The sequence below is a fragment of the Tupaia chinensis genome, unplaced genomic scaffold (genome assembly GCF_000334495.1).
Source record: "Tupaia chinensis unplaced genomic scaffold, TupChi_1.0 Scaffold000320_2, whole genome shotgun sequence".
In the NCBI taxonomy this organism is placed as follows: domain Eukaryota; kingdom Metazoa; phylum Chordata; class Mammalia; order Scandentia; family Tupaiidae; genus Tupaia; species Tupaia belangeri.
This window is the reverse complement of record NW_006159814.1, coordinates 1,684,352-1,692,901: the sequence shown is the minus strand read 5'-3', so window position 1 is coordinate 1,692,901 and position 8,550 is coordinate 1,684,352. Positions and strand designations below refer to the sequence as shown.

General features: G+C 41.5%; 1 pseudogene; it reads left to right on the top strand.

Annotated features, from left to right (window-relative positions):
- Positions 1-2,021: 2,021 nt before the first annotated feature.
- On the top strand, positions 2,022-3,068 carry LOC102479446 (heterogeneous nuclear ribonucleoprotein H3 pseudogene; annotated as a pseudogene).
- Positions 3,069-8,550: the final 5,482 nt, after the last annotated feature.

The window sequence follows — 8,550 nt, the reverse complement described above, 5'->3', positions numbered from 1 at the left end:
AAATAAAGTTAAATAAAATATTCTTTAAAAATATTATTCTATATTGAATACTATTAATTGATAACAAATATTTATTAAGCACCTAATATTGCCCAGAAACTGTGTAGGCCCCAAGAAATAGAACAAAGAGGAAGGAGGATGTTTTCTGACCTCAATGTATTACCTACCATTTGCTTATAAGAGCAGTTAAGTAAAGAAGTTATTACAACAAAATATGAAAATTGCCAGACAGTGATTTCCTTAACTTCTGGAATGCAAGTGTTTTTCAAATGGTAGAGTGCACTCCATTGGTGGACTTCAAAAGTACATTTTCAGGGTAATTTTTTTTTGGAAAGGTTTTTGCTATAGGACACATGCACTCGCCAGAAAGACAGACAAAGAGACAGAAGGCAAGAACTCATTCCCCGGGAGGGATGGCCATGCTGCAATCCCTTCTCCTCCATCCTCCTCTCGGGATCTTTGGCATGCGTGCACACGCACCCAGCATGAGTTTAAGCCACCGGGTCCAGTACTAGAACTGCGGTCGACTACATGGGAGTCCAGCAACATAGCTATTATGCCAACTGCTGGTCCCAAGGCTAATTTTTTAGAAAGTAATAAAAATGTTCTTGCACAAAAGTAGAATAATAAGTCCGTTTAACAAAGTTTTGCTTTATTCAAACAATTTTTGCCACAGAACACACGTGCTCACCAGGGAGAAACAGAGAGGAAGAGAGAGAAAGCATCCCCCAGTGGGGTGTGGTCATGTCGTAATCTCTTTTTCTCCATTTTTTTCACCCTGTTGGGATTTGGGGCACATATACAAACACACACAAGTATGTTCACACATGTATGCTTTTCAGGACTTTGGGACATGATTTCATACTGTATGGTCAACCATGTAGGATCTGGCTCTTTAACCACTAAGCCACAGAGCCATCCTTGTTTTTTTTTTTTTTTTTTTTTTGATAGCACTCTTTACAGGGTCCCATCATATAGAAGCCCCCCACCCCCATCCCTTCAGCACCTCAGGAACCCAGGTACTCAGGCTGACACTGGTGTGTTTGCAAGTAAACCTAGTGATCCAAACCCACAGTTGGCCATGTGACCTCCAGCATGGCAGTCTAGCACCCTTCTGGTGTGTGAGCTTGCTGGAGAGAGAGAAAGAAAGAGAGAGAGAGAGAGAGGAGGGAAAGTGAGAAATCACCCCCTTCCCCAGGAGAAATGACTATGCCACAATCTCTTCTCCTCCATTCTTCCCCTGGGATCTTGGGCGCGCGCGCGCACACACACACACACCCACACACACACACACAGGTCCGCCATGAGTTTGAAGCCATCAGGTCTGGGACTTCAACTGCAGCCGGCCATGTGGAAGTCCAGCAACATAACTGCTATGCCACCTGAGTGTCCCTGCATTGTACACTTTAAATAGATTTAAAGTGGGCGGGTCTTGTAGCCCAGAGGTTAAGTGCAGTGCATAAAGAGCTGGAAGCCATGTGACCAACTGCAGTTTGAATTCCAGCCCCAGGATCTTGATAGTTACATTGGGCACATCCCTGTGCATGCTCCAAATTCTGATAGGATGGAGAAATGGAAGAAAAAAAGATTGCAGTGTGACCATGGCCCATTAAGTGGTGCTTCCTCTCTCTGGCAAGTGCACATAATGGAAAAACTATTTATGAATTTCAAAAAGTTTTTGTACCAAAATAAATTCATACTTCAGTTGTAAAAAAAGAAAAGAAAACAAAATTAAAAAGGAAATAAGGGGCTGACAGGTGGTGTGGTGGTTAAGGGCACTGGACTCCCACGTGACTGACCGTGGTTTGAGTCCTGGACCTGGCAGCTGGCTTTCTCACTTTCCCTCTCTCTCTCTTTCTTTCCCTCTCTGGTCAAATTAAAAATAAATAAATAAATAAATAAATAGGTTGTGAGGAGCGCTATACAAAGTGAACGACTTCTCCTACCAGACCCCATCGGCACCGGCATCAGCATTACTATCTCCCGACAGGGTGAAGTAAAAGGGACATTTAAGTCAAACGGTATTGAGACAGATTGAGTTATGAAACATAATGGTCCAAATGTCGCTAGTGATGGGACAGTACAACTTCGTGGATTGCCATTTGGTTGCAGCAAAGAGGAACTAGTTCAGTTCTTTCAAGGGCTGGAAATCATGCCAAATGGGTAACATTGATGATGGACTACAAGGGGAGAAGCACATGGGAGGCCTTTGTGCGGTTTGCTTCAAAGGAGATAGCAGAAAAAGCTCTGGGGAAACACAAAGATAGAATAGGGCACAGGTATATTAAGATCTTCAGAAGTGGCAGGAGTGAAATCAAAGGAATTTATAATACACCAAGAAGATTGCTGGGACAGCAACTGGGACCATATGATAGACCAATAGGAGGAAGAGGGGGTTATTATGGAGATGGGTGTGGAAGTTGGTATGACAGAATGCGACGAGGAGGTGATGGATATGATGGTGGTTATGGAGGTTTTGATGACCATGGTGGCTATAATAATTATGGCTATGGGAATGATGGCTTTGATGACAGAATGAGAGATGGAAGAGGTATGGGAGGACATGGCTATGGCGGAGCTGGGGATGCGAGTTCAGGTTTTCATGGTGGTCATTTTGTACATGTGAGAGGGTTGCCATTTTGTGCAACTGAAAATGATATTGCTAATTTCTTCTCACCACTAAATCCAATATGAATTCATATTGACATTGGAGTTGATGGCAGAGCAACAGGTGAAGCAAATGTAGATTTTGTGACACATAAAGATGCAGTAGCTGCCATGTCTAAAGATAAAAATAATATGCAACATTGAACTCTTCTTGAATTCTCCTAGAGGAAGCTTTGGAATGGGAGGTTCTGGAATGGGAAGCTATGGCAGAGATGGAATGGATAATCGGGGAGGTTATGGATCTGTTGGAAAAATGGGAATGGGGAACAATTACAGTGGAGTATATGGTACTCCTGATGGCTTGGGTGGTTATGGCTGTGGTGGTGGAGGCAGTGGAGGTTCCTATGGTCAAGGTGGCATGCGTGGAGGTGGATGGTGTGGGATGTACTGAAAGCATAAATACCAACATACATGTCCTTTGGATAAGCTTGATCATTTTTACACCTGAAGGCTCAGTATAATTAGACTATAAATGCTTTCTTACAGATTTAATTTCTTTTGTATTTTAAGAACTTTATAATGACTGAAGGAATGTGTTTTCAAAATACGATTTGGTAAAGCAACAGATTATGATGGGAAAATCTGTTTTTTGTAGGTTTTATTTGTTGCATAATTTGACTAATAATAAATTTTTATATTCAAACCACTGATGTTGATACTTTTATATACTAGTTAACTGCAAAAGGTGTGCTGCCTTCATAAGATTTGGGTTGATGTGTTTAACTTTAGCTCTACAAGAAGCAGCATAGTGTGGTTTTAGAGGATAATACTTCACCTTGGCATAAACTACAAGTCTTAATAAGCAGACATCTGGAATAGGACTTGAAAATAATCAGTGTAACTTTTTTCTTTAATTTTTGCTGAATGATACTGTAAATATAAAGCCTAAGGATGAGTTTAGGTGGCTTCAGGAGTATAAATTCACCTAATTCTGTATTAGTTCTATTTCAAATGTCATTTATCAGGCATAGTTCTGAGATGTTGATGATCTAAGAAGTATTTGGATTTCTGAATATTCATAATTGTGTTACTCCTGGGCATGGGAATGGTGCAAACTTAAATTCTAGCTTGAGGTTGTAAAATAAAATCCCCTTTGCACTTGACCAAAATACCAAAAAGAAATTTTCAAAAAGTGATAGTTGTAAGTTATTGCAAGGTGTCTTAGTAGGTTTAAGGTTCTCAGTGACCTGAGAATTCAGTTTAAGTACATAGGTATTTGCTGTGGAGTATGATTCTCACAGATGTATTTTCAGTTTCCTGCCTGACAGAGCATATGATTTTTAAATAACTCTAAAAATGGCTAATTTTTAAAAATGTTGAAGAGACAAGTCCATAGTATGGTCCATTTGAAAATCCTGCAGTTAGATTTTATATCTGAAATCTGCTTGGAGTTTTAAAGATTATATGTAGCAAGAAAAAGGTGCTTTTTATTTTAATCCCTTTGATTAATATGGCTTTTTCCCAAATTGGCTAATGGATCAGAATGAAACCTGTCAATGTGAATTCGGTTACGGAACTTGTTGTTTGTTTTGCCACAAATGTTATTAATGTAATAAACGTCAATGTGGGAGATAATAAAAAAATACGTTAATTAAAAAGGTTAAATAAGTAATTATTTAAAAATATAAATAAAAAAATATATATTTTTTATGTGAGGTATAGCTCAACAAAGACATTAAAAAGTAAGATTCAGGGGCCTAGCTGGTGGCGTAGTGGTGAGGGAGCTGGGCTCCCACAGGGATGACTGTGATTAAAGTCCTCTGACCTGGTGACTTGCTTTCTCACTTTTCCTTTCTCTCTCTCTCTGTATCTCTCTCTGGGGAGTGCACATGTCCTGTAGCAAACTAAAATAGTACTAATGATAACTAAAATTAAATACATAATTCTTTTTTCTTTCATTGGAGAGATTTTTGCTATAGGGTGTGTATGCTTGCCAGAGAGACAGAGAGAGACAGAGACAGAAAGTAGAAATCACCCCCCAGGGTAGATGACCATGTCACAATCCCTTCTCCTCCATTCTCCTCCCAGGATCTTGGGCAAGCATGCACACATGCCCCACATGAGTTTTAAGACACTGGGTCCAGGACTCGAACCATAGTCGACTATGTGGGAGTTTAGTGATGTAACCATTATGCCTTCTGCTGATCAATATATAATTCTTTAAAAAAAAAAAAAGTATGATTCAGGGTTCAGCGTTAAGTTGCTGGATTTCCACATGGCCAATTGCAGTTCGAGTCCTAGACCCTATGGCTTCAAAATCACATAGGGTGAATTTATATGTGTGCTCAAAATCCCAAGGGGAGAATGAAGGAGATGGGCAAGGTCATCTCTCCTAGAGCGTGACGTCTCACTTTCCTTCCCTCTGTCTCTATGGCAAAAACATTAGGGAAAAAAAAAAGATGATTCAGACCAGAAAGCACTCATGCATACATTAAAATCCTCAATTTCAGATAGCTTTATGTACAAAGTATTATGTAAATGCCCTTGGGCATGAAATGTGGGAGACATAGACTCAGTACTCCAAGGGCTCAAAACTGAGTAGTCCACCGAGGCATAATTTATTAGTATACTTCATTCCTAAGTGTGCTGGGCAGGACTTTGAGTCGTTAGTGAAAGCAGATCAATTTAAACTTAAGAAAAAAAAAATCCTAGCTCGCATTACTAGATAGTCCAAGGGTTTTTGTTTCAAAGAATTATTTATTTAATTTTATTTATTCATTCATTTACTTTCATTTAACCAGAGAGAGAGATGAAAGAGACAGAGAGAGACAGAGAGAGAGAGAAAGCAAACCACCAGGTCTGAGACTCGAACCATGGTTGGCCATGTGGGAGTATCCAGCTCTTTAACTACCACACCACCTGCTGGCCCCCCTTTTTTCAAAAGAATTATTTTATTTAACTTTATTTATTTGTGTATTTTAATTTGACCAGAGAGGGACAGAGCAAGAGAGAGAAAGTGAGAAAGCAAGTCGCCAGGCCCAGGACTTGAACTGCGGTCACTTATGTGGGAGTCCAGCACCCTTAACCACCATGCCACCTGGTGGTCCCTGTTTTGTTTTATTTTTATTTGTTTTTTAAATTTTATTTATTTATTTATTTTTTGGAGAGGTTTTCGCTATAGGGCGCGTGCACTCACCAGACAGACAGAGAGAGACATAGAGACAGAAAGTGAGAAATCACCCCCCAGAGGGGATGGTCACACTGCATCCCTTCTCCTCCAGTCTCCTCTCGGGATCTTGGGCACGCACGCACACGCACCTGGCGTGAGTTTTAAGCCACCGGGTCCGGGATGCGAACCACAGTTGACTACGTGGGAGTCCAGTGACATAGCCATTACGCTAACTGCTGGTTCCCTGTTTTGTTTTTAATTTGCTATAGAGCATGTGTGCTTACCAGAGACAGACAAAATTAGAAAGCATCCCCTGGGGGGATGACTCACTGTAAATCTTTCTCCTCCATTTCTCCTTTCCAGATTTGGGCACTCATGCATACATGCCCAGTACATCCTTCAAGCCTCCTTGTCCAGGACTCGAATCATGCAGTTGGCCATATGGGAGCCAGCCGCCTTAACCACCACCCTACCTGGCTGGTCCAGCAGTTCAAGGTTTTTTTAAAAAAATTATTTATTATCATTTTTAAAACTTTGCTATAGGGCATGTGTGCTCACCAGAGAGGGACAGAGAGAGAGAGAGAGAGAGAAGGAAAGCAAGCCTCCAGGTCTGGGACTCAAACCATAGTTGGCCAGATGGGAGTCCAGCACTTTAACCACCACGCAACCTGCTGGCCCCAGTCCAAGAGTTTTTGACCTGGCTAGAAACAAGTTCAAATAGAAGCTTTAAGACTCTTGCTTCTTTCCTTTTGATCTCTTGCAAAATAGGTGTCAATGGTCTTGGGGTTATAATCCCAGATGACAAGTGTCCTTCACTATAGCTTCCCAACATTAGACATTTGGATCACTGGAAAATAGGGTCAGCCCCATACAGACTGAGCATATATGATCAAATCAGCAAATATCCTGAACAGACAAAAAAAAAAAACCAAAACACTGGTATGGTATTTTCAGTACTATCATCTTAGACACATTATTTTTTTTTTGGACAGATTTTCGCTATAGGGCGCGTGCGCTCGCCAGACAGACAGAGAGAGACATAGAGACAGAAAGCGAGAAATCACCCCCCAGGGGGGATGGTCACGCTGCAATCCCTTCTTCTCCATTCTCCTCTCGGGATCTTGGGCACACACGCACACGCGCCCGGCGTGAGTTTTAAGTCACCGGGTCCGGGACGTGAACCACGGTTGACTACGTGGGAGTCCAGCGACATAGCCATTACGCTAACTGCTGGTTCCCTTAGACACATTATTGAGAGTGTATACAAATATATTATTAAGAATTCTCCAAAAGGTGGCATTTTCAGTAAATAATTATGTATTAATATGCTTTTTTGCCCATGGTTCTCTCAACATGATAGCTGGGGCAATAAATGTATTTTATAAACACGTTAAAGTAGTAAAACTGGAGGAAAAAAGACACTGGTTTGTTGAAAAGGAAGGAAGGTATCACTACTGCTGGCCAGCCCGACCACCACTGTTATCCATCTCCCTCCCCTACTGCTCCTATAATCACAAACTTTACACCGGCCAGCATGTGGCATGGTGATTAAGGTGCTGGAATCCTACATGGTCTATTGCAGTTCTGAGTCCAGCACCCAGTGGCTTGAAAACCATGCCAGAGGGGCTGGCAGGTGTGGTGGCTAAGGGCAGACATGGTGACTAAGGGTGCTGGACTCCTGTATGGCTGACCACAGTTTGAGTCCCAGACCTGGCAGCTTGCTCTCTCTCTCTCTGGTCAAAATTGAAAAATAAAGATAAAAATAATTCTTTTAAAAAAAGAAAAATCATGTCAGGCACATATGTGTGCATGCCTCAAACCCCGAAATGAGAATGGAGAAGAGACTGTAACACAGTCATTCCCTCAGGGAGTGATTTCTCACTTTCCTCCTCTGTCTGTCTCTTATGAGTGCACTCACTTTATGGAAAAAACCTTGGGAAAAAAAAAAAAGAAAGAAAAAATTTGCAAGCTTGTTTCCCAGTCTTCCACTCCATCTGGGTGGCCATGTCAGTTGTGGCCAATGGGTGTAAGTGCAGGTCTTCTGGGAAAGCTTTAATTTTCCCCAAGAGGCAGATGTATCTGGTGCCACCCCTTCTACCTTTTCCTTCTCTGAGTTACAAATGTGATGGCTGAAGTTGCAGTAGCCACCTTCTGTCTGGGAGATAACTAGCTACCCTGTGAAAGATGGAGTGGAAAAAGAACCTGGGACTTTTCTTCCTTTAAAAAATTATTTTTTTTTATATAGGGCATGTACACTCACCTCGGAGAAACAGAGAGAGAAGAAAAGCACCTTCCAGTGGGGAAGGCCATACCACAACCCTTTCTCCTCCATCTCCCTTCCTTCTCAAGGGATTCTGGGACAAATGCACACGCGCCCAGGGTGTTTTCCAAGTCCGATACTCAAACTGCAGTCAGCCATGTGGGAGCCAGCTGCCTTAACCACCACGCTACCAGGTGGCTTAGAACCTGGGTCTTTGATGGCACTGGTAGGCCTCTGCATCAGTCCTGGCCTGCCTACCAGGAGACTTCTTGTAATAAAAATAATTAACATCATTATTCCTTAAGGCACTGTGAGGTTTCTCGTAGTCGAAAGTATTTTTAATAGGTACAAATGGCATGAGCCTAATATTGTGGAGACAGTGAGGCAAAACAATCTTAATGTTTCTTACTAATGCATTCATGAAGTTATCACAAATTACCTTTCAGAGATTCCTTCTTGGGTCCATTTTTGTAGATAAAAACTCACAATGAAACAATTTAAAATGTAGAATTTA